The sequence below is a fragment of the Microtus oregoni genome, unplaced genomic scaffold (assembly GCF_018167655.1).
Source record: "Microtus oregoni isolate MIOR12 unplaced genomic scaffold, Mior012 000050F_003, whole genome shotgun sequence".
NCBI lineage: Eukaryota > Metazoa > Chordata > Mammalia > Rodentia > Cricetidae > Microtus > Microtus oregoni.
In genome coordinates this window covers 181577-209311 of record NW_024543227.1, presented here as the reverse complement: position 1 = coordinate 209311, position 27735 = coordinate 181577, and the positions used below count along the sequence as shown (strand labels likewise).

Below are 27735 nucleotides of genomic sequence, written 5' to 3'. Positions count from 1 at the left end.
CATGGACTTCTTTTCCATGCCCTTGCCTGTCCCTGAAAGAAAACTCTTTTAAGATAACCAAACTAATCACAGTCTTTTGAAAAAGTGTGCCAGGTTGCTTTCTGTTAGCAGAACCCTGTGCAAGTTTTGGAAGCAAATCACATTAGCGGCAGTGAAACCCTGTTTTCGGTAGATGAAGTACATCTAACTAAAAACTTATGGATCGCCTTGATGACGTCAGGTTACTGTGGCAACAGCGACCTGCAGTCTTATCCTCCACTCCAGCACTGTTTACACACAACCTTCCTTTCCCTTATCTTTCTCTGAAGGCAAAACGCTTGCTCTTTTGCAGGCTACCATCTTAAAGGGGGATGTAGACAATTGGCAAAATTCTTCTCAGTTTCTGGACAACAAACGCGTGTCTGTTTGCAGGAGTTTTGTTTGCTATAATTGTGAATATAGGGGACTTTTATCATCAGAGAGACCCACATGTACTTATTATGAAACTGCATAGCCTGTGTTCAAATCTAGCCTTTACACTCCATTTGCCTGCATCAATTCCCATATATTTAAAGTCAGGCAATAGCTCCGTCTCATAGGTTGTGAGAATTTTTTTAAAGTATAACTTACCATTTAGCGTCAGATAAGAAGGAAGTTATTATTGCATATTATTACGATTCCTTTCACAAAGCAATGTGCCTTACCCTCTCTGAGGACTGGGTGGGGGTGGGGGGAGGGAATGGGAGGAGGGGATGGAGTCGGAACTTGGATTGGTATTTTTAGAAATCTAATAAATTAAAAATAAAAAAGATTTCTTTCACCAGTGCTATTATTATGTTGATTCATAAAGATAGGTATGGATTAATATACAGATATGGCTTTCATCAAAGATGGTAACGCCATGCCATTTGCGTTCCTCAGAAAGTATGAGTTACTGGGCTGACATCATGGTTTAACGGGTAAAGCACTTACTGCCATGGTGAAAGTAGAGAAACAACTCCCAAGAATTGCCCTCTGACCTCCACGCCTGGGCTGTATTGCTGATTTTCTTGGTGTCCTGTGCTATTGTAAATGATAGCTTATGCTTCCTTTTTTAAAGACTTAAAATTACATTTATTGATGTATGCGTATGGCGACAAAATATCATAGTTTCCCATTATGTTTCCTCTGAACTTTCCCAAAAACAGCCACTTGAATTGGCAGAAGACACCTCTGGGTACCTACTGAGCAGAGTACTAGGTTTGAAAAGGAACCTTCCCCCACCTCCCACCCCTGCCATGCTCTTGTTTTGAACGCTTGGTCCAGGCTAATGGCTCCATTTAGGAAAGTTGTAGCTTCTGAAGGAGATGGAGCCTAGTTGGAGAAACTAGTTCACTTCGGATGCTTCTTTGGGAATATGTTACCCTACTGAGCTCTCGAATTCCTGTCAGGCAAGTGATGAGTACCTTTATTCTGCCACACACTCCTGTTCTCATGTTATCACGTGGCTGATCATTTGTCTTCTCTGTAGTGGACTGAACCAGGATTAAACCTTTCTTTCTGGAAGCTTTACCTGATGTGTTGGTCACCCCTTTGTGAAAAAAACATCTTCATCCATAGCATGCTAGCAAGGAAATATTTGTGACTGACTCCCGTGTGTGTGCCTTTGTGTCTGCTGAGCTAGTTGTCTCGTGAGTGTCTGGGAACTGTTTTGTTATCATCTCTTGTCTCACTCCAAGAGTGCTAAAATGACACGCAAGTAATCTCTCACCTTTATCTGAGTTCTGGGTATCTGAACTCTGGTCTTCATGCTCTTGTGGCAAGCATCTTACCCTTGGAGCCGTCTTCTCTCACTCACATTTACTTCTCCCTGCTATATTCTGAAGTCTGTGACTCAATCTCTCTCTCTCTCTCTCTCTCTCTCTCTCTCTCTCTCTCTCTCTCTCTCTCTCTCCCTCCCTCCCTCCCTCCCTCCTTTCCTCCCTCCCTCTTTCTTGGAGGTAGTTTTGTTGCTGTTGTTGTTTTCTTGAGACAGGGTTTCTTTGTGTAGCTCTGGCTGTCCTGGAACTCACTCTTTAGACCAGGCTGGGATTGAACTCACAGAGATACAGAGATCCTCCAGTCTCTGCCTTTGCTTCCAAAGTGCTGGGATTAAAGGCATATGCCACCGCCACCACCTAGGCAAAATCTTCTCATATTAATAAATAAATAAATTAAAAAAAAATAAAAAAATAAAAAAAAAGAGTTATAGTATGTTTTCTTTCTGAACCCACCACACTTCTTCTAAGGTTCTATCTCAAAGTTATAATAAATCACACTGCACAAATATCAAAAGACATGAATATAAGCATAAGGTCTTTCCTTGTAAAAAAAAAAGAAGATGAAAAATAATATAGATGTTCACTAATGGGGGAGTCACTGAATAATACAAGGTACAACCACATACTATACTATATATAATGCAGGAATAATATAGCAAGATTCCCTTTCTCTACTGTGTAAGGGATATTCAATGTATATTACTAAGTGAAGAAATTAAGATATGGAAAAACATCTAGAGTACTTACTATATAACACTGTGGCACTGGCTAGCTATAAAAGCCATTCAAATTTAAGATTAAATTCATAATTAAAATTTCATGTTCCTGTAATACTCATATTTCATGTGTTCCCAAATTCAGTGTCCCAAATGTAAAGAAATTTAATGGAAAGCAAAACAAATAAGATTTATGTTACTTGAGTAACAAAACATTAGGAAAACCACTGCAAAAGAATTAAATATTTATGTGAACCTTCTTTGCATACCAGAGTTTAGCAAAGTTGATAAGAAGTTCCTGTAATAGAAAATCATAAATAATACATACATAGTTATAAAATTATGATATCATCCTTTTAACAGTGAAGATCTACCCAACATTCTTCCTTGTTTGCAAAAACTTTGGTGTGCAATACATATTAGAAATTGTATGATTACTTCACCAATCACCAGATGATCAGCTTTGATGTTACCAGAAGAAAGACAACTAGAACAGTGAGTTCTTAATGAGACTGTAGGAATAAGCATCACCAGAGCTGACCTATTTTTACCAAACTCTGAGTTTAGTTTAGTCTCTAATTTCAATATGAATTTAAAAGGTAGAGAAGTGACCCAAATAATGTATGGCATACTAAGGGTTAAATCAGCAATCTTCATAGGGCAGAAGACAAACTCTTAATGGAGTCTGAAAAATTAAAGACTTTGAGCTAATGTTGTTTGGGGTGCATCTTTGGGGATGAGATTAAACTTGAATTTGTGAGCTGAGCAAAACAGCTTGCCTTTTTAGATTCACATTACCCAAACATCCGATGGCCAGACTAAACTCGACAGACTGAATTGACTGCTTGAACTGAGCTATCTTCTTTCACTGGCTTCAGAACTGAATGCAAAAGTGACATTTCAACTGGAAATTCTAGCATTGGTTCTCCCAGTTCTTTGCCCTTGATATTAAGCTGTAACTATTTCATAGGTTATCCATTATTTATAACATGACTACCTAATGATTGTGTAAGCCACTACATCTACATGGTATTAATCTACATGGTATCATATCCATTTGGTCCTCTTTGGATATATTTCTCTTGAGAACATGGACTAATGCAAAGAGAGAGGACACACATTCTTATACTTAAAAGAGACATAGCACTAGAGATTTACCTACTAAAACTAATGTCAGCTGAGCCCAATGACACGTGTTTAATCCCAGCACTTGGGAGGCTGATCCAGGATGACCAGAAATCCAAGGTCATCCTCAAACCCCCTCTCAAAATAAGGACTGGAGTTGTAGCTCAGGTGGTAGAGTACTTGGCTAGAATCTGTGGCACCCTGGATTCAATCTTCACCACTATATAAAACCAGACTGTCTGGTGCATGCCTGTAATCCTAGCACTTAAGCTGTGGCAGGAGAAGCTGGAATTGAAGATCTGCCTGAGATACATGAGGCACACCATCTCTAAGACTATGAGATACCAAAATATCCACACAAATAGAAGAACCAGTTGGATGTCACCAAGTGTTGGCAAGCATGTGGAATACATTGAGTTCTTGCCTGGAAATTTAGACTGGAACAATTGTTTTTAAATCGTGCTTGGCAGTATCTACTGATGCAAGTAGATATAAGTTATATGAATCAGAAATGCCACTTAAGAAGCAAATCTAGGGCTGGAGAGATGGCTCAGTGGTTAAGAGCATTGCCTGCTCTTCCAAAGGTCCTGAGTTCAATTCCCAGCAACCACATGGTGGCTCACAACCATCTGTAATGAGGTCTGGTGCCCTCTTCTGGCCTGCAGGCATACACACAGATAGAATACTGTATACATAATAAATAAATAAATATTAAAAAAAAAAGAAGCAAATCTAGCAGGGCGGTGGTAGTGCATGCCTTTAAACCGCATTCGGGAGGCAGAGGTAGGTGGATGCCTGTGAATTCAAGGCCAGCCTGGTCTACAAGAGCTAGTTCCAGGACAGCAAGGGCTATGACACAGAGAAACCCTGTCTCAAAAAATAAAATAAAATAAAAAGTAAAGAAACAAATCTAAACCATAGATGGGTTTTGGAAGTCTCTTTAGTTGGACACCAGGGGAGAATGCCAGCAACAAACTCTTTATATCAGTCTTGACCATGGTATGCTACTGTACTTCATAAGAGAGCTACAACACAACAGCCTTGTCCTTTATCACCCCTGTTGTCATCCATGATATCATGGAACCTGTCTATAAAGTTAATAGCTCTGCTTGTAGAAATTTCCAGGGTGGCAAATGGGAGCAATGTTGGCTTGTGAGGGTCGAAATCAGGAAGGAAGTAGATGGCTCTGGGTTGACCAGATGCGTGACTGGGAATTTTATCATACATCACTGGAAACTGTGGTTTAAGAATGAATGGTAGAAGCTCAATGTTGTGGTTCAGGTCTGTAATTACATCACTCAGGAGGCAGAGACGGGCACATCTCTGTGAGTTCAAAGCCAGCTTGGTCTACAGAGTGAGTTCCAAGTTACCCAGGGCTGAATAGTGAAACCTTGTCTCCAAAAAACAACAATGGTGAAAAACAGCTAGAGCGGCGGCTCGGCAGCTACAAGCACTTGCTGTTCTTTCAGTTGGCTTCCCAGTACCCAAACTGGGTAGCTGACAATTGCCTGTCACTCTAAATCCAAGGACACTGACACCCTCTTCTCCCCTCCATGAGCATCTATAGGGGCATACACAAAATTAAAAATAAAATTAAATCTTAGAAAGGAAGACTGAAAAATAGGTGTGGAGGTGCTGTGATTGTTAAAATGCCTGGATAAGCACGGTGAACTCTAAAGACTCAGTTTACACATAAGAATCTTCTCAGAACAGTCGAGAATGTTATCCGTGGATCCAAAGATTTGGGATTACACCCGAGGCCTGGAATCACGGGAACCTCCTCAGCAGCACGCCGGTATCTAATTCATAAGACATGGAACAATAATTTAAATTTACTAAGAAAGACCTTCCAACCTTCTGGGATAGTTGGGTCTCCCCACCATGAAAGGTGTTCAGTTTTTAGTGTGGTAACCCACACCTCTACCGGAGTCCAAGTCCTGGAGGTGGGACTCTGCCTTGCTCTTCACACCAGCCTCCAATAAAAAGGCATTAAAATGTAAAAATGGCATCAGGTTTCAGTGGTACCTATGATGCACATGATGTTCTACACACTGAAGGTGTCTTCACCCAGCTCACCCTTCTGTGACCTCTCATTCCCTGAAAGCAAAACTTCTTCACCCTTCAGGTCACCCAAAGAAAACCATACTCACTAGGAAAGAGGAGGCCAGGAGGCAGGCAATTGGCAAAGTTGTCCCACGTTAAGGACCACAGAAATTTCCCATTGTCAGGGGGGGAGTGCTGCCTTAAAGTGTGACTTTTGAGGAATACTATCAGAGAGACCTGAGGAGATCTCCTAGTGGATTTCTAGGTGAGCTAGCCCTGTAAAGGAAAGAAGACACACTTTGCCATCTCTTGCAAAAGAACTAATAGACTGGCCATAGTAACACACTTTGCTGATTCAGGAGCAGCAGAGCTTCACTGTTGTGTTGGAGTGACAGGCCTTGGATAATAGAGAAAGCACAGTCATTTCAACAATGCATTGATTGATCCCAAGAAATCCTTATTTTCCATTCCAAATATTCTCTTACATGGGAAGGTGCGTTTCCCTAGTCTCACTATGCACTCATCTCGTCACCACGACAATAACAACTTAGGTTACCTCAGAGTATAAAAGGAGAAACTGCCCAGGTTGTCTCCTTCACCCATAGAGGTACTAAGGTGAGATTTTCACTTTAGTAAGCAATCAAGTAAATGAAAGTCTACACCCCACCGCATACACTAACACACAAGCTACAGTCAAAATATCACAATGCCCCAAACACCAATCCTGGAGAAAAGAGCTACATATTATCCTATAGTAAGAGATCATGGTGAAAAGGTAGATAGGAAGTTCATAGAGGCCACAGTTCCAATATTCACTTGTGCTAGGCAAAACAATGGCTATTGAATATTTCCCAGGCTTCTTCTGTACATTAAGCAGGCACAGCTGGGTGTTGTGCGCTCCATTGGGATCTGTCAGTAGAGGTTTTCAGCAATCTGAAGAGATGCCCCTTAGGAGAACACTTGTATGTCACTATTGCTAGGAAGACAGGGACAAGGGTCTACTAACCCCAGAGAGGAAACCAACGACCGACCAAAGTAAAAGACACGACATCACCCAAGTCTAACTTGGTGAAACAAGGAGTTTATAAGAGTTCCATATGGGAGCATGGGTAGGGGTTACTTACAGGTGGAAGAACCACTCAGGGACAGCCTTATGCCTGAAAGCCCCAGCGTGGGCAGTGACAACAAAATCTGGAAACGTGGCCCTCAGTGAACAAGTTGCTTATATAAACTTGTTAAGGAAAGTGCCCTGCGCATCTGGCCAGTTTAAAGACTTCCAGAGACTCCTGAATTGTTAACTTCTGAGTCTCAAGGAGTCTGTCTTCAGAATTTCCTGAGTCTTAGCAAACCCCATTTAGAAATTCCTAGGTCCTTATGAGCCTTAGAACATTCTGCTTCTACTCCACATTGTCTATTGTGTTCATAGTTTTCAGATTGAACCAACTCCATACAATTTCAGTTCTACAAAACAATTACTTTCATTGGTTGGAGCATGTCATGTTATTTTACTTATCTGAAATTTGAATTCTATGGGATATAAAGTATTTAATGTTACATTTAGTCAATTTAGGGACTCTCAAGAAAAGAGACAAAGAGAAATGTTCCAATGGCAGGTCGATGGAAAACTGATAGCTCAGATTAACAACATAGACAAAATATTGACGTCCATCATGGTAACATTCAATGTTGTATGTTAACTGATAGAATAAAGTAATGCACTGCTTCTAAGGATGCCTGGGAAGATTTTTCTGGAAAAGATTAGGATTTGACTCAGTAGACAATTGAATAAAGGATATCTGCCTTCCACAGTGTGCGCAGAAGCATCTAGATAATTGATAGACCCAGACACAAGAACTGTGCCTTGGCTGCAATGAGCTTATGGAATGATGCTAACTGTACATGGAAAATGAAGGGTAGCTGAGTACCTAGGGAGAGGACAAACAATTTCTTAAAGAGAGGCTTGTCCTAGACTCAACTAATTCCAAGATAAGAAAACTGGCTCAGGATCCCCTTTCACAGCATACCCCAATCCAGAGCCCCTGCACATACAAACTCAGTGTCTCTATTATGCTCCCAAACTACTGGCGGGGTTTTTCCACTGTAAACATAGTGAGGCCTGCTACCACATAGCTCAGGGAAGTCCATGAATTCCAGAGCTTTCTGACATTTTTTAGAGGGCTGGACTCCAAGCCCGCCTGTCACCTGGTGTGGAAGGAATACTGAAGGCTCCTGCCTCGTTTTCCCCCTGCTTTTTCTTAATCTGGTCTGATCCTTTCTCTTGTGGAGGTTGTGAGGCAAGAGAGGCTGCTCATCTCAGCCACTGGGAGGACCAGACTCTTCCCATTTCTGCAGCCACCTGGACACTTACCTCACCCTGCAAGAGCAGGGATGGAAGGAACATTGTGAAACACCGCCTCAGGGTCAGAGTTCCCGAAGGAAAGGCTCTAGGGAAACTGTGGACATGGTCACCTCTGCCCTGAGCAGTGTGGACAGTGGGAGAAGAGGGACTGCTTCCTTAAGCAGTAGAAAAATTCATAGCTTTAACAAGAATTTATTGTATATATTTATTGTGGTGGGATGTAGTGTGTTCAAGATCAGAGGACAATTTACAGGAGTTGGCTCTTTTCTTCCACCAAGTAGGTTCCAGGCCTCAAACTCGTTGGGCTGGGCTGTAAGCACCTTTGCCTGGTGAGCCAACAGATGGGCCAAGAATTCCACAGTCTTGGTTCTTCCGTGTGCATGTACCAACCCTGCCATAAAAGAATGCATGTATGTTTCCAATTGGCCAAAATATGCAAGTCACACAATTTTAGTAGATGTTGTCTATATTCTTCTAGTGTTAGAAAGTAGAATTGCTTTTTATTTTCTCTAATTTCCATGTGTGTTCCATAGTTTACATTGATGCCCCAACATATGTCTTGGGCTAATTCTGGACTTCATACTCTAGAAGGGAAAGCTTAATGACTGAGATGTCTCTATGCTACACCCATTTAAATGGAAAATGTGACAGAAGAAAAGCCCATACTTTGCTGGAGGAGAAATTCCATGTACTCCCTATGTAGAAAAACTAGGCAGTGTTGACCAACAGTCAGATGTGAATTTTCCACAGCTACCGCAGTCCCAGGTACTAAGGGGAGAGACTCAGACATGATGTACACACGAGAGAACACGCACAAGAATGGTCCCACAGCAAAGCTACACATGTCCAAGTGGTCCCAGATGACCTGACCCCAGAAACCTCAGAAATCCTCTCTGGAATGGAAAGTTGCAGTCTGTATATTAATCTACGGGTTCTTTGGCAGCTACGTACACGTTAACACTCGGATGTATTGCATAATTGTCTAACCATCCCCAGATGTCGGGATCCTAAGGGCACTGAACTCCCTGAGTTCTCTGAGTGAGTGGTCCCCCACACTGCCCTCTGATGCCCCAACCTTGCCTATAGGGAAACTCCATAGTTGCCTTGAAGTCCTGCAACTCACATTTTGATCACCAGATGGCGCGCCTGGCTCTATTTACTAAAGGCTAGTTTTCCCTGAATAAATTAATATTTTAATGAAAGAAAAAAATACTTCTCAAAATAGGTAACAAAATAATAAGTACCAATATGCCATGATTGTCTTTGTGTATTGTGAATTCTACAATATTGAGTGAAGGTACACACACAAACACACACACACACATATACACACACACATACATTTCCTTCAGCCATGTCATCAATTTATTTCTGTGAATTAGTAGTTTATTGTGTGCCAGGCATCATCATTCTAACCCCACACCTACATGTCTCACACAATTCCTTTTTCCCTCTTTTGATCTGCTCAAGTGGATTCCCATGGAAACCATTCAAAGAGACTGCCTTAAACTGTCTGGTCCACAAAGAAAAACAAATGCTGCCTTGGAAACCAAGGAAAATTTGGCCCATCCTTCCCACAGTGTTCGCTATCAGGCCCCACTCTTCTCCTGGCTATATCTCCCTTACAGAGGGGAGGGAGGATAAACCTTGTGTGGTGTCGGTCTTGGAAGTTATCCTGGGTGCGGAGTAGATTTTTTTCTGATTCTGCTTCCATTTGATAGTGCAGTTAACATGTATGGATGATCTATAAGAAAGCAATTTGTTTAAGGAGGTCATTGAGGTTACACCAAGCACGTGACTTCCCATTCCCACACTGTGGGCCTAGAACCAGAGCCACAGGACTCAGAGAGGAAGAGGAACCACATCTTCAAAGACAAAGACAGGCAGAGGGTCCAGTCTGAGCATGTCACTCTCCTGATTTCAGGAAATGCTCACCACAGGTTTCTCACATAGCAGTCACCTCCTCTCAGCTCTCCACGTGGGTAGTCTGTGAGCAAAAAGACACTCTTCTCCATTGCTGGAGAGAATGCAACTGTTCTCCAAGCCTATGGATGGATCTTATGCTAGTGAAAACCACAAGCGTGCATTCTGGGACCAGGGGTCTTTCTTCTAAGGATCCATCCCAAAGAACACGGAAGGGGACACAAAGAATCTGAAAGAGCAACAATGTAGAACTCCAAGAGCAGAACTATGAAAAACATCTGTGGGAAGGAAAGAGGGACAGCATGATCTCAGGTGTATCTACCACTCAAATGACTAGGTACGCATGTGCTTAGCCAGGTATGATGGTATGCATCTGTGATGCCAACAGGCTGATGGTAAAGACAAGAGAATAGTCGTTTTGAGGCTATCCTGAGCTACATAGTGAGCTCAAGTTTTACCTGACTTATATACTGAGATTCTATCTCAAAACAAACAAAATAATTTTTAAGAAGGCAACATGAAGTCCATGATTATAATTATAGAGTGATCTCCAGGATATATTGTGAATACACAACACAAGGTGAAGAAATGAGGCCAGGGTTATCTGCCTAATGTTTTCCTCAGTTACATGCGGCACATGGAGGTTAATAAATTATATAACCCTATTTAAAATAAATAAAGTCAGCTTTAACAAACAAAATTTAATCATAATTATAAGTGTCACCTTCAGCACTGCTCAGATTTCCAGTGGCCAACAGCCACAGACAGCTAGAGCTTCCTGGGCTGGGCAGTGCAGATGCAGAGCATTTTCATCAATTCAGAAAGGTGCATTGGGAACAGAGAGTGCACACCTTTCTTGTGAGTGGGAGAATTGATAAAATATGTATGCTTGTGCTTTGAAACACTGGATAGTTGAGCGCCCCCCAAGAAAAGAAAATGATCTCCTATAGAGTGCCCTGGAAGAAACCAGGACAGAGGCTGACATTTATGCTCTCGAAGATGCAGAAGTACTCATTCCATGCACTGATTCCAATCAACTACTTATCACCAACAACTCCATTGCTCAGATTGAGTACACTAAAAACACTGCCCCCTCAAAGATGCCTGGGGAAAATGGCTGATTCCAGATTTGGGGCCAGGAATGCAACAGAAAAGTGCACAGTGACCTATCGCATCAGGAAGAATTTGGAAAAGACTAAAAAGTCCGTGTTAAAATGGAGATCTTCACTTGAGTGCAGCAAGTCAGACTTATCAGGGAGATGTGAAATATTTTCTCTTACAGATTGAATTAAAGACCAGACGTGATAGTAGTAGCCAAACCTACTATTTTATAATATATATGAATTTAATTGGAGTTACCTGACGAAAGGGATGATACTCCTCCCAGAAGCCATGGATTATTAAAAAGCCCAGTGCCAAGTGTGGAACACCCCCTCCAGCTGTTGGTCAGGGCTGTTCCAGTGATCCCCCAAAACAATGCAGTTATTGTTTTGATCTTGATTCCTATTGTCATTGCTCTTGATTCCTATTGCTTAAGACACCACACACGTTGGCCACAGGGTATGGAGAAATCAAGTTGACACTGACCAGAAACCTTCCTTCCTATTACCTAGTTTTCCTATTACCAGAAGATACTACCAGGCTATTGAGTGGGGGAAAGTTGTCAATGTTCTTATTCCTCTGTGAACTACAATAATGGCCAACATGGCAAGATATACCCATGGGTCAACAGTGGCATGAATATCACAGAGTTAACCAAGTAACTTTATGTTTCAATTTAAGGCCCACTCCACAGGAGGAAACACTTGCCTAGTACTATAAATGTCATCATGATCCCATGGTTGGCGAGTTCAGAGGTCCCAGAGGTGAAACTACAACCACCACCACCACCACCACCACTACCACCACCACCACCACAACTAACACCATCACCACCACTAACACCACCACCACCACCACCACCATCACCACCACCACCATTACCACTAACACCACCACCATTACCAACACCACCATTACCACCACCACCATCACCACCACCACCATTACCACCACCATCACTACCACCACAACCACCACCACCATCATCACCACCACCACCACTAACACCACCACCAAAATCACCACCACCACCACCACTAACACCACCACCAAAATCACCACTACCACCACCACTAACACTACCACCATTACCACCACCACCACCATTACCACCACCATCACCACCACCACCACCACCACCACCATCATCACCACCATCACCACCATCACCACCACCACCACAATCATCAACACCATCACCACCACCACCACCACCACCACCACCACCACCATCACCACCACCACCATCACCACCACCACCACCATCACCACCACCATCACCACCATCACCACCACCACCATCATCACCACCATCACCACCACCACCACCACCACCATCACCACCACCACCACCACCATCACCACCATCACCACCACCATCACCACCACCACCAATACCACCACCACTATCACTACTACTACCTTTACCACTAGTGCCATTACTACTACTCCTCTGGGAGGTGAACATTGTATGACACTTCCAGGTGTCACTAAGGTGAGCAAGTATTGCTGCAGAGATGAGAGAAGCTTCTTCATCAACTGATGTGTGTCATTAAATCACCAAGTTTCACGATAAGGGTCATTGGGTTTCCAAACCATCCAGGGAATGTCTCAAAAACACAAGAAACAACTGATATCAGAAAACAGCACCACTATGTGGACATGGAGCCAGAAAAGCCCAGGAATTTTTGCCCCGCCTCTTCCCCATAAGCCCCATGCACAGTCACTGCCCTGCCAACAGCAGCCATGGCCAAATGTTCTACTCTCTACACACTGCAGCTGCATGGCTCCCGTTGACCATAATGGCTGTTCCAACCCACTCTCGCAACAGTTTCTACTCAGTTCATTCTACACACAATAACATAACAACAACAAGAGTGAAATTGTGACTCTCTCCAAATCTTCCTTTCATAGTCATAATACAACTGAAAGACTATGAGAGTCATCTACCCTTTCCACCTCACACCGACATGACTACACTGTCCGCCAGCCTCTAGGCTTGTCCTCTGCTCGTAGACCAAATGAGGTCCATGTGGACAAGCCCACCAACAAGGCTTGTATATCCCTTCTTCTTCTTGTCAATCAGGACTCGAGTCAAATGCTACCTGATGAAACCGACCTTTGGGGGAAACCCCACCTACAACAATCCCCATCACAGCCATTTTATGTCCACCTTGAGTTCTTTAAAGCACAAATAACATATGGAGTTGCTGCAATTACTGCTATCCTCTACTTACTGACAATTTAGCCATCTAACTCTGCTAGTCTTCTCAGTGCAGGAATCCGGTGCTCACAAAAGAGGCCACTATGTGAATATCTGGATAAACATACATGAAGGAATTGATTTATCTATTTGCTATGCCATGTAACACACTGGTATTTATGGGATTAACAAGAGGACATTGTATGGAATTAAGCAGTCTGTGATCCATATCCTGAAAGACAGAATGTAAAACCCACTAGCAATACTTTTTTTTAATTTTTTAATTTATTTATTTATTAAAGATTTCTGTCTCTTCCCCGCCACCGCCTCCCATATCCCTCCCCCTCCCCCAATTAAGTCCCCCCCTCAGCCCGAAAAGCAATCAGGGTTCCCTGTCCTGTGGGAAGTCCAAGGAACCCCACCTCCATCCAGGTCTAGTAAGTTGAGCATCCAAACTGCCTAGGCTCCCACAAAGTCAGCATGTGCAGTAGGATCAGAAACCCATTGCCATTGTTCTTGAGTTCTCAGTAGTCCTCATTGTCTGCTATGTTCAGAGAGTCCGGTTTTATCCCAGGCTTTTCCAGACCCAGGCCAGCTGGCCTTGGTGAGTTCTCAGTAGAACATCCCCTTTGTCTCAGTGTATGGGTGCACCCCTTGCGGTCCTGAGTTCCTTGCTCGTGCTCTCTCTCCTTCTGCTCCTGATTTGGACCTTGAGATTTATGTCCGGTGCTCCAATGTGGGTCTCTGTCTCTGTCTCCTTTCATCGCCTGCTGAAGGTTAATATTCAGGAGGATGCCTATATGTTTTTCTTTGGGTTCTCCTTATTTAGCTTCTCTAGTATCACCCATTATAGGCTCAATGTCCTTGGTTTAAGGCTAGAAACCAAATATGAGTGAGTACATCCCATGTTCCTCTTTTTGGGTCTGGCTTACCCCACTCAGGATAGTGTTTTCTATTTCCATCCATTTGTATGCAAAATTCAAGAAGTCCTTGGTTCTTACTGCTGAGTAGTACTCTAATATGTATATATTCCATACTTTCTTCATCCATTCTTCCATTGAAGGGCATCTAGGTTGTTTCCAGGTTCTGGCTATCACAAACAATGCTGCTATGAACATCATAGAGCATATACTTTTGTTGTATGATAAGGCCTCTCTTGGGTATATTCCCAAGAGTGGTATTGCTGGGTCCAGGGGTAAGTTGATCCCGAATTTCCTGAGAAACCGAAACACTGACTTCCATAGTGGTTGCACAAGTTTGCATTCCCACCAGCAATGGATGAGTGTACCCCTTTCTCCACAACCTCTCCAACAAAGGCTATCATTGGTGTTTTTTATTTTAGCCATTCTGACAGGTGTAAGATGGTATCTTAAAGTTGTCTTGATTTGCATTTCCCTGATCACTAAGGAAGTTGAGCATGACCTTAAGTGTCTTTTGGCCATTTGAAGTTCTTCTGTTGAGAATTCTCTGTTCAGCTCAATGCCCCATTTTATAATTGGGTTGGTTAGCCTTTTACGGTCTAGTTTCTTGAGATCTTTATATATTTTGGAGATCAGACCTTTGTCAGTTGCGGGGTTGGTGAAGATCTTCTCCCAGTTAGTGGGTTGCCTTTGTGTCTTAGCGACAGTGTCCTTTGCTTTACAGAAGCTTCTCAGTCTGGACAGCCATCAGAAAGAAGTGGCTATGCCACACCCCACTTCTCAGGTATTGATTCAGTGTCTGTTGTGGACCCAGATATCTAACATTTTAATAAGCATGATTTAGTGTCTGTCGTGGACACAGATATCTACCATTTTAATAAGCACTCCCTGCAAATGTGATGCAGTAATGCATGGCCCTTTCGGGGAAATGGTCTGATGGGGATGGCGTCCATTTCAGTCCTGGTCATTTAAAGGAACCCATGCAGACTTCTGTCATCTGGGGAGTCTATGAAAGTCATTGTTCTACAGTGTGCTGCTCTTGCTGCTACCTGCTCAACAGGATGTGTTCCTACAAGGCATCACAGACCAGCTGCTGGTCACACGGATGGGAAGAGAAAAGGAAATGACTGACCTGGTGAGTCCCACATGATCTTGTCACTCTTGCTCAGGTAACAGGCTGACCAGACCACACCACACTTGGTTCTTCTCCAGGAGTTGGTTCTGCATGGAAAGTTCACTGTTTTCTCCCCTGTTCTACTAGAAGGCAGAGAAGGAGGAGAGAAATCTCATGGAGAGGGGAGGAAGGCAGATGAGAACGCTCATGCACTCTACTGTACTGAATATAGGGATGGAGTAGTCTGTCTGCATCCAGTCAAGTCAAAGATGTGCAGTGACATCTTCCTCTTCTTTGTTGATCTCACAGACCCTTCTTATACAGACACACACACACACACACACACACACACACACACACACACACACACTCACACACTGGTGACACTGATGACTCACATACTGGAAACAAGGGCTCATGTCAGCTTCTTGTCAACCTTCTGTGTGTACTCTCTACAGTCTTGTTGTACTTCTCATAGAAGAGACCTGACATTGACAACCTTGAAAAGGAACAAACTTGGAGGATGAACACCTGACTCCCAAACTCCTTATAAACATAGAGAAATGAAGACAGTGTGCCTCATTGGTAATTACAAGAAGACAGAAAAGAATATGAAGGGGACAGAAGAGTCACACACGTGTGAGGGGACACCTTTAGCAAAGACACAAAGACACTTCAGTGAAGCAGGCATATGCTGGTCACCGAGTTTTTCTGGGACTGTTGGTGGTTATAGGAGGTACAGCCCAGCATCGTGATCAGCTGCCTAAGGATAACCCTGTTCCTTTGATGACCATGACCTTGGTAAAGCTGGATCTATGATTAGGATGCAGAAAAGAATTTCAGGAAAAGCCAGAATGAAGCAAAGCTTGTGAGCTTATTCATGCTATGGAAGAAGCTCACATAGTATAGGGATGGCTCAGGAATGAAGGCCTGAGTGAGGACTAGAGAGACTTGAGATTAGGGTGTGTGAGGAGGGCAGGAGAGTGAGAAATGTGAAGATTTTTATGGTTCTCAGAGTTACATTGTTACATTATTACATTGTTTGAAAATTACATGCTTTGAGACTTTGAAATGGTTCTGTTTTTCCACTTGAAGAAAATATACAATAGGTTATTAAAAGTAAAAAATAAAAATGCTTTTAAATGTTCTTATCCCTTTTAAAAAAATTTTAGTAAATTAAATTGTAAGGTGAATATGTGATTCTGCAAACATTCTGGTCCTAAGTAAGCATAATTAATTAATTTTTTTAATGTTTTTCACAAGGAAGTCTGTGCACCATCTGAGTGAATACCTATTGCTCACAGAGGACACCAGAGTTTGAGATCTCTCAGAACTGGAGTACAGACAGTTGTGAATCATCAGGTAGGTGCTGGGTATCAGCCCTGGATCCTCTGGAAGACATCCAGTGATATTAAAGAATGAACCCTATCCTCGGACCCTAGTTTATTTGCTGTAATTTTTAAACACTATTTGGGATGTCTTTAGTACTACTTGCATTATATCTGTGGGTAATTTCGACTCTATCAGTTGGGTGGAGGCTTCTTGAATGTCAGTTAGAAAAATGTAAAAATGATCACAGGGCCGGGTGGTGTTGGCTCACGCCTTTAATCCCAACACTTGGCAGGCAGAGGCTGGCAGATCTCTGTGAGTTCGAAGCCAGCCTGGTCTACAAGAGCTAGTTCCAGAACAGGAACTAAAAAGCTATGAAGAAACCCTGTCTCGAAAATCCAAAAAAAAAAAAAAAAAAATGATCACAGGGTGAGGGGCTGTGTATTCCCCTCTCATATCCCCTTCAATGCCCTGTTTTTCTGTCTTATTATGGGACAAGTGGGCATCCTCATGGACAAATATAAATATAGACAAGTTGTTTATCACCGGATACAAAAGTCAACCAAAATTAACAAATGATCTACATAGGACTAGAGAGACATCTCCGAGGTTAAGAGTGCCTTTGGCTATTGCAGAGGACCTGACTTCAGCTTACAGTCCCCATATGGTGGCCCAGAGATACCTATAACTCCAGATCCAGGGGAGCTGACAGTCTTTTCTGGTCTCAGCAAGCATCTGCATTCAAATGTGCATACGGCACACACAAACATATAGGCAGATACCCAGTAAATAGTGAAAGCAAATCTAAAAGGTAATTAATCCAAAATACAACCTAAGCATGAATCTTGTAACAGAAAGCAATTGAAAGAATTATAGACAAAATTCATAGATATAACAAACCCCTTTTATGAAAAGAAGAACTGGACTGTTAGGACTTCCATAAAGTGAAAAATGTACACTGTGATATAAAAGATATTTTCCCTGCCTGGGAAAAAATGAATGTAGGAAATTGTGTATTAGATGACAGCCTTATTGTTTCCAGAATACAGAAAGCCTAAAAAAGAGTCACTAAGAAAATACACAATTCATGAAATAAAAGTTGTCCAGAAGGGTGAGTAGATGCTCCACTAAGCGGAACATACAGCATCAACATCCTTAACACTTAGGGAAGAGAGACAGGTGATTCTAGGGGACTCTTGACACCCCCACAAAATATTCAGAAATAATAATATGAAGACCTGGCAAGGTTGTGGGGGATGAAACTATCATACTGACTGCTGGTAGCCATGGGAAATAGGACAATAACTTGGAAAAATATTTCTCAGTTTCTTGATATGTTAATTGTCATTTGACCAAAGCTGTAACAACTTTCCTGATGGAGCAGAGCTGTTACTTTGAGGAAAGCTTTCCCTGAAGCAGATCTGTAAGCTGCTAAGCTTATACTGACTTTGTGGTATTCCTTGCATCTGGACGGCCAGGATCCCTTTACATTTGAGCTGAAATGTTTACACTACACATATATGTTTTTAATTGTACTCATTGTCTGGCAGAAAGACATCTCCACTCTGCCTTATGGCATCCAGGTCCAGAAGGTACTAGCCAATCACAGTCCAGCCAGAGTCCTCAAAGCCTGGTCTGGCTGGTAGACAACCAGAGGCCTGCCCAGAGCTACAAGGCTTCCATTACAATGAGCAAAATGTGTGGTGGAGAAACAGGAGAGAAAGAGTAGCGGGATGGTTCATGTGCTGTGAAAAGAGGGGGAATAGAAGGTGGTAAGGAACAGGCTGAGGGGGTGGTCTTCTTGTCATTCATGGTCATGGGGTCATCAGGACCGAGGTTGCTACCAAAGGTCATTTCTGGGTCTCTGTTCTTATTGCAGCTTGGGTCTATGTTAACATCCATGGTCCACGCTGCCACCAAAGGGCACACAGGAGCCTGGAGTCTGGGCTGTGTCCTCTGGCCTTGTTGGGATCTGAGCGCTGTGTTGCCATTGGAGTGACAATGATCTGAGAGACCCGAGCTGCCAACCTGGGCCATGGTGTTGTCCATGCCTGAGCTGCTGACCAGGGCCATATCTGTGACCCAGCAGTAGCCAGGGTCTTTGTCTTCCTGACTCCTGTTACCAATGAAGGCCATGCGGATGCCTGAGGTGTGGGCCACCACCTGAGGCCACGTTGGTGTCCAAAGGCTTTGCTGCAGCTGGTGCCATCCTGATCTGTGTGGTCTGTGAAACCACCCGGGAAATGGTGACATCAAGGACGAGTTGCTGCCAGGATCATGTTGGGTCTATGGTCCTACCAGAGCTAGGGTATGTGCTGATGTTTGTGGCCCATGTTACTACAGGGGGCCTTAAGAGCCATGAATGATGATATCCAAGGGCCAGAGTGAGCTGGTTCTGCCCTTTGGTGGATATTGTGTCAAGAGCTGGCCCTGACTTTCACAGGAGAGCTAGTCCCACACCTCACCATGGGCATTGGAAAACTGGGCCTGGTGCCATGGGCATAGGTGAGCTGGCTTCGGCCCTATCCTTAGGCAGGCAGCTGATCAGCTCAGCTACCACCCAGGTCCATATTGGGGTTCTTGGCTTGGCCCATCCTAACATCTACACCATCTAAGGCCTACTGGAATGCTGGAATTGACTGGTCCTGGGGAACAATACCTGCAGAATCTCTGTTACGTGGGGTGACTGCAGGATATCCTAGAGGAGTTTTGTTGAGGGTCCCATGATGATAGTGTACCAGAAACTAGAGGCCATGAACAAGTTCAATGACTCATTGCAATGAAAGTTTACAAGTAAATATGTTGGACAAAAAGGTATACTGTGTGACTCACCTTATATGTAGATCGTATTAAAGTGTAATAGAAGCCCGAGTACTGCTTCTGATGACTTCAGTTGGATCCCCAGGACTCACATTGTGGAAGCAGAGAAATGACTCCTGCAAGTTGTCCTCTGACCTCTACAAGTACACTGTAGATCATGTATGGCCTTGCCAGACACACAAAATAGGCAAACAAATAAATGTAAAAAATGTAAATGGACATAACTTACCAAACACAAAACAAAAGCCAAAAATAACCGATGTTCTTATTGCTGACTGAAATAGACTCTAAAATGATTGCTTTTTTCAAGACATATATCTGAAACAAAGGCATTAAAATGTTAACTTGAACACTTAAAAAGAAGTAAACACATACCATCCAGGAACGAGTTATTAGAAATCTAGAGTTATAATCTTAACGTTTAAGAAAGAACTAAAACTAAAGTGGAATAAAACAATTTTAAAACATGCAGTAATGTTATGTGTAAAATTCATTAGGAGAATGCAAATCTTTCATACTTATATTTCAGTCACACAGCAAAATATGGATTGAAGGAGAATTACAAGAAAGTATAAAAGCCGATTAATAATTGCAGATGAATGCAAAGTAGTTTTCTCAATGTGACCACAATCATAGGAAAATAATTTATTAAATGAGAGGCCCTGCATAACCTAACCTCAAAGGCATATGCCCTGGGAAGACATATGGAACTCTTAAGTCTGATATAATCTTTTTTGTTGAAAGCATGGATTATTCCGTGATGGGAACTTCATTTGATGTGTAATGCAGTTTCTCCCCCTTTCCTTATCAGCATTTACAGGTTATTATTGACAGTCAGAAACAAATGAGAGAAATGTCCCAGAGACAAGTCCATGGCCATCGTCACAGATATCACACGCAAAAGACATACATAATTTTGTAGCTCTCACTATCCTGTGTGTGGTCAGAGATGAATCTGTTTTAACGTGGTTGTACCCCTTGAGCTCTCAGTAAACACCAGGGAGCTAGGAGAGTGAGAATGAGAGGTGTCGTGTGTGTGTGTGTGTGTGTGTGTGTGTGTGTGTGTGTGTGTGTGTACAAGAATTCCTTGGCAGAGGCTGGTCTGCAAAGCCTGGTTGATTGACTCTTAGACCTGCAGTGATATGGAGATGGTGGAAGTCGCAGTCCCAGGGCCTAATTACAATTTCCTTTGTGTTCTCTTGAGCCCATGAGTAGCCACTCCTTGGGCCCCCTGTGTTGGACTTACTTAACACCTTGTCACTAACAGATGACGTTGGACCTGACATTTAAAATATCAGAATATGTCTCCTTATCAAAGCTTTAAGTTTCTACCAGTCAAAGGACTGCTTTTCATCACATAGCAGCTAGTGCCTGTAGCTGAGGTTTCTCTGCTTTACCATAACAGTCTACTTAATATTATCACCCATGTACTTAAGGAGAGACTATAGTTTCTTCATTCTGTGATTATAAAAACTTCATGAAACTGTTTCCACATTGTAACTTGCAATTTGTACTAACATAAACCTGTCTCACTCATGTTTACTCACATATATTTGACTCCAGAATGAACTCTCTTCTTCCTTCGAGGTGAGAGCTGTGTGTTTACATTGACATTTGTTAGTGTGTGTTGTGTATATACTCATGCTTGTGCAAATATGTCCCTGGATATATATGTGTGAAAGTTAGTTAATCACTTACTGCTGTGATAGGCTATGTGTTATAATTCTCCTGGTCCTCTTCAATGATGACCTGGTGTGTAGTATACTGCTTACTTATCTCCATATTTCTTTACTCATGTGCTGACTTATATCAGTATGGCTCAACACCCATTTTCCCAAACTGTTTTCCTCTATTGCTGTTCTCTATTTCCATGCTCCCTTTGTCCCAGTATGGCTAGAGGAATCCTTTTAAGATGGCATCTGTGTTCATCTGGTGCCTCTGGAGAATTTCCTGGGTCTACGCATTGTACTCTCTGAGCCCCTGTATGGAAAGGAAGTAATGATGCCTACCTCAAAGAATCATTTTCAGGGCCTGAATGGAGAGGAAACAAAACCTGTGTATTTTTGTGGTTGGCCGATTTCCCTTGCCCCCTTTGTGCTGCCCATGGAAGGCTGTGGCATGAAAGTAGGGGCCTGAGTGCACACAGAGAAGGGGAGTTCTTGCCATGGGAATGGGAAATGCACAAGCTCACATTCCCAGTATGTGTCTGCAGTCACAGTTATCACTGTATATGCCCAGGGTGGTGAGATGACCTGGGAGGAGGAAAAACATCATTGTGTACCTTCCATTGATGTCGTCTGCACAGACAAGGCACCATCATTCCATCCCCTGGGATTTATGTGCTTCCTCATCCTGGTTTCCTCTATTTCATGAGTTTTCTTTTCCCTTCTGCTACCTTCTAGTGTAAACATAAAGGGAAATATCTGCAACCCAGAAGCAGGAGTTTGTATGGAAGAACCCAGTGTGCTGTGATGTCTGCCAGACCGGACAGAACATTGGGACAAAAGGGTGAGTTAGATCCCTTCCCCCATCCTTATCCATTCAATATAATAACAATACCTCATCTTCTGTTCATTAGCAATCCTGAGGTTAAACATGATCCTGTGTGCATAAATGCCTTCTCATCTCAGCTGGATAGAAAGACCAAAGCACTTTGGAGTAAGTATGTTACAGCAGCTATCCAAGATCTCCCTGATAAGAGCTAGAGAGTGGAACTCAAACATTGTGATTGCCTGCGAGTCTAACCCTATTTGATATTATTGTAATTATAGCTCCTTCACAATCACCCCTTGTAAGAACAAAATCTACAATACATTTACTCTATGTCTATAGAGGACCACATCACATCACTATGCTTCCTGCTTAAAACATCACACAGAACTGAGAGATATTAAGAGGAAAATGAAATTTGTGTTTTGTTTAATCATTTTCTGCATTGATTTTATTTTTCCTTCTTCCAGATATTTCTATGTTTCCTCTATATGTAGGGATAGGTCCGCCCCTTGGGGGGCGTGTTCGCCTCGGGCTAATGTCTGCCTATAAATTTGGCGAGCATGCTCCCAGCCATCACTTCTGCTTTCCTGGTCTCCACGGGAACGGTGCTTCTGTAAGTCTATTTCTACATTAAAGCTATAGATATATATTTTTTTACAATCTGTCTGCATTTGTTTACGCCGTTACAGATTGGCGCCCGATGTGATGGACTAAACCCACTTAAAAAACCTGAGAAGGCTTACAAATAAGGGAGAGAGAGTTTAACACAGATTTTTGCTGTTCGTTGGTGGCATGCTGTAGAGAGATTTCCTGATTCGGCAACAGTAGCAGAAAAAACGCTGTGTCATTTTAAAGTGCGACTTCCTGGGGCTGTGCCGCCATTGCGATCTCTTTCTGGCTCCTGAGGGAGACAGAGCTTTTGAATAGAGCATTTGGAGTAAAGTGCTACGATTTGTTTGATGGCAACTAGACTCGCTGTGTTCTCGGGTCTGCTCTGCTTGCTAGAGGCAAGCAAGCGCCTCATCTAAGAGAGGCTTCCTGACTCAGCTTCAGCTGCAAAACCCTGCAGCTCTTAAGAGGTCCTGCCACGAAACACTTAAATGGTGTTGACGAAAAGCTGAACGCATGCTTTTCAGTTTTCAGCCGTACCAGAAAAAAAGCTGCGCCATTTAAAAATGCGGGGAATGCAATCTTGTGCAACCACTATGGAAGTCAGTGTTTCGGTTTCTCAGGAAATTCGGGATCAACCTACCCCTGGACCCAGCAATACCACTCTTGGGAATATACCCAAGAGATGCCCTATCATATGACAAAAGCATTTGTTCAACTATGTTCATAGCAGTATTATTTGTAATAGCCAGAACCTGGAAACAACCTAGATGCCCTTCAATGGAAGAATGGATGAAGAAAGTATGGAATATCTACACATTAGAGTACTACGCTGCGGTAAAAAACAATGACTTCTCTAATTTTGCATGCAAATGGATGGAAATAGAAAACACTATCCTGAGTGAGGTATCCCAGACCCAAAAAGATGAACATGGGATATACTCACTCATAATTGGTTTCTAGCCATAAATAAGGGTCACGGAGTCTACAATAGGTGAATCTAAAGAAGCTAAGTAAGAAGGGGAACCCAAGGAAAAACATATAGTTATCCTCTTGGCTAAGGGAAGTAGACAAAATTGCCGGGGAAAAAATTGGGATCTTGGGGGTGGGGTGGGATGGGGGTAAGGGGAGATGGGGAGAGAAAAGTTAGAAGGGAAGGAGGTCGGGCCTTGGGAAAACAGGAGGATTGGGATAAAGGAAGGTTGGACAGGGGAGCACGGAACCACAATTCTTAGTTAAAGGAGCCACTTTAGGGTTGGCAAGAGACCTGACTCTATAGGGGCCCCCAGGTGCCCAAGCCGAGGTCCCCAGTTAGTTCCTTGGGCAGTTGAGGATAGGGAACCTGAAATGACCCTATCCTAGAGCAATACTGACGAATATCTTGCATATCATCATAGAACCTTCATCTGGTGATGGATGGAGATAGAGACAGAGACCCACACTGGAGCACTGGACTGAGCTCCCAAGGTCCCAATGAGGAGCAGAAGGAGGGAGAACATGAGCAAAGAAGTCGGGACCACGAGGGATGCACCCACCCACTGAGACAGTGGAGCTGATCTATTAGGAGCTCACCTAGACCAGCTGGACTGTGACTGAAAAAGCATGGGATAAAACTGGACTCTCTGAACATGGCGAAAAATGAGGGCTGATGAGATGCAAAGGACAATGGCACGGGGTTTTGATCCTACGTAATGTGATGGCTTTGTGGGAGCCTAGCCAGTTTAAATGTTCACCTTCCTAGATATGGACGGAGGGGGGAGGTCCTAGGACTTTCCACTGGGCAGTAAACTCTGACTGCTCTTTGGACTGGAGAGGGAGGGGGAAAGGAGTGGGGGGAGGGGGAGAAGGGTGGGAGGAGGGGGCATAGGGTGGGAGGAGGGGGAGGGAAATGGGAGGCTGGGAGGAGGTGGAAACTTGTTTTTTTTCTCCTTTTCTCAATAAAAAAAAAAAAAGAAAAAAAATAAATAAATAAAAATAAAAATGCCGCTTTCTGGGCTGTCCTGCCAGGGCAAACTCTGACTCTTTTACGCAGGCGGTTCGTGCGGTTTGCAAGCACAGGCTGCTGAAGTTCGCTTGCTGGCAGGGACCTTGAAATGCCATAGAGTTGTGGCAGTAAACATGGCTACAGCCAGTACCTCAGCCATGAGGCTGGAAAGCTAAGGAATGGGCTGGATCCAGTGGGCAAAGCCACACCTTTAATCCTACTGATATTGCTTGGTAAATTAAAGACTCATGTGGTCAGAAAAAGAGAGATATACAGTAAAGAGAGATTAAAAGACAAAGAAAATTTTTAAATGGTTTAAAGTGTGTTAAAAATATATGCAGACTAAAAGTTGAAGTTCTTAAAGTAAAAAACAAAAAAAGGAAGAGAGTTGTTGTGTGTGGTAGCACACGCCTTTAATCCCAGTGCCTAGAAGGCAGAGACAAACAGATCTCTGTGAGTTCAAGGTGTAGTAGTGTACACCTTTAATCCCGAATGCCTGGGAGGCAGAGACAGGCGGATCTCTGAGAGTTCAAAGACAGCCTGGTCTACAGAGTTACTACAGGTCAAAGATACAGAGAACCTGTCTCAAAAAGCAAAGAGTTAAAAGTAAAAATAAACAAAATAGAGGTTAAAACAAAGCTGCACAAAGATGGAAAATACACAGAGAATTTTGATACTGTATGCTATTATGCTCTCTTTGAATTATTTGAATGCTGAGGAAGGAGCAACAGCTGCTAAAAGATATTTATTTATAAATGCTGCTGAACTAATCCAACATAGATATTTAGAATTTGGATCTAAGGATATGATACTTTGGAAAAGAGATTCTTCTTTTGTTTTCACAGAGGATCAGACCTTGTGGATTGCATTTATCCCGATATGGTATGATGGACCACGCCCTCCTGAAGGGTTGTTGTGAACATCTTCAGAAAATTGCTTCGCTCAACTGCCAACTGAGATGAAACTAGCACACAGGTTATACCATGAAAGACCTAATTAATGACGCCCCCATTCAGCAGGAAGCAGTTTGGAGAGAAAAAACTGCGCCCATGTTCCCAAATATTGTTTATAAATGTTCTTTTACATTTAAAGGGGCAAATGATATAGGTATGAATAATTTGCATTGGTATGGATTTTAAGGTCAATTTGGTTATATGTATATGTATTTCTTGATCTTGATTAAGGTATTGTGATTGTGTAGTTCATTTAAAAATATAATGTATAATTAGAAATATAGATTGTTAATTGATAATCATAATAGTCAAGTTTGTAGTCATGTTAGTTAAGATTTTCTAGATGTACATAGATATATTTTAGATAGGCATTCTTCATATCTTTCAAAGATTATAGAATATGGCATTTTAAATGTTTTAATAACTTAGGACATTTTATGACAATGAGACACTCTGCGCCTGGCAGCACCAATCTACTTTAAAAGGAAGATGGGCATCGAAGAGGCACCTTATGGAGTTTGATAGCCATTTGGGCAAGAAACTGCTCTTGCCTGGACTATTGCATAAACTGGACACAGAGAACCCACAGAGAGAGGACTACTGAACTTGCCTAAGGTGAGATGATCTTTTGGGGTTCCTGATTCATGAAAGAGTCTGCGAGACATTCTGCAGGACACAACAGATAGTGACTGAACTGACTTTGAATTTTCCTGCTTTATGGAAATGTCTGCTGAATACCATGGGCCTGAAGGCTGAAGATGGATGCCCCAACGGTACAGAGGAACCTTGGGTGACTATCCAGGCAGCAAGATGTCTCTGTCATTTCTAGAGTTTTAAAAGTTGCTTTTTTTCTTGTTTGCTTAGGTAGTATTGTATCTTTCTGGAGTCTTTGATGGAGTTAAGAATAGTTAGTTATAGTTATAGTTTTCCTTAGTTATGATAAAGATTATTGTAACTTTTACTTGATAACTGTTTTGTTATATGTAATTTTGCTATGTTAAAGTTAAAGCCTTTTTTTTGTTTAAACAGAAAAAGGGGAAATGATGGAGGAAGGTCATTGGCTAATAAAGGAACTGCCTTGGCCCATTTTATTGGTTAGAAGATAGGTGGGAGGAGTAAACAGAACATAACGCTGGGAAGAAGAGAAGTGAGCTCAGACTCCACAGCTCTCCTTTCGGGAGCAGACACCTGAGAGAGACGCCATTCTCCTGGCTCCTGGGCAGACACACGCTATGAAGCTCAGGCCCAGGATGGACATAGGCTAGAATCTTCCTGGTAAGCACACCTAGGGGCGCAACACAGATTATTAGAAATGGGCTAAATTAATATGTGAGAATTAGCCTAGAAGTGGTTAGATAGAAATGGGCCAAGCAGTGATTTAAATAAATACAGTTTGTGTGTTGTTATTTCGGGTAAAGCTAGCCGGTGGTGGGAGCTGGGTGGCGGAATGCAACCCGCAGCACCCCACAACATCTATAGATTTGCTTCTGTTTGTAAACTTCCTTTAGTCCTTTTTAGCAGTATGTCTCATATTGAGAAACACTTATGTTTACTTTTGATGATATCTTTTTATCTCCACTATAACCCTGGAGAATAATATATGTAGACCAAGAGATTCAGATTTGAAAATTGCTTCTATTTCAGCACTTTAACAAATATTGTGCTTTATCCCTTGGACTACATGCCTCATTGTAATTACGTGGTTTTCTTTTTGTCTTTTTTCTTCTACCAAAAACAGAATTCCTTCAACGTGATCTCAAGGTTTTTTTGCTTTTATTTTCTGAAGTTTGCCTATATCAATCATTTCATGTATTTCTTGGGTTCATACGCTACCTGGTTTAATCAACACTGTTTTAGGCATATCTCTTTGTGTTCCCATCCACAAGTAGTTTGCACCTTCTGTTTTCATGGCCCACATATTTCACTGCCCTCTCTTTTCCATCCTCTTTTAAGCCCGTGTTCTTCTCCTTGTAGTCTAATTCTAGTTTCATGACCTGCAAGCATGACCACACACAGCCAACTCATAAACGAATTCAAGTCTTGATTCGATATCTGAGAGAAAACTTGGGTCTTTTATCCTTACTGAGTCTGGTTTGTTTTACTGAGCTTCTGGAAAACGTGGGTCTTCTCCTACATTTATGGATGCAAAGAGTTCACCATTCTTGGAATATTTTTCTCTTTTTGGGTTAGCCAGGATTTCTACTGCTGTGAAAGATGCCATGACCAAATGCAAGGTGGATAGGAAAGGGTTGATTTGGCTTCACT

The 27735-nt window shown here is 42.5% G+C and overlaps 1 long non-coding RNA gene across 2 annotated transcripts in view; it reads right to left on the bottom strand.

The window, feature by feature from the left end:
* Positions 1–15364: 15364 nt before the first annotated feature.
* The window catches only part of LOC121436761, a 31729-nt gene continuing 19358 nt past the window's right edge, over positions 15365–27735 (bottom strand). The window contains exons 3-4 of one of the 2 annotated variants that reach the window (XR_005972768.1): positions 19444–19597; positions 15365–15422 (exon numbers count right to left, since the gene is read on the bottom strand). This is a non-coding gene — a long non-coding RNA (uncharacterized LOC121436761). Of the gene's footprint in view, positions 15426–19443; positions 19598–27735 lie in introns of both variants that reach the window. The other variant, XR_005972769.1, reaches the window with a different exon arrangement.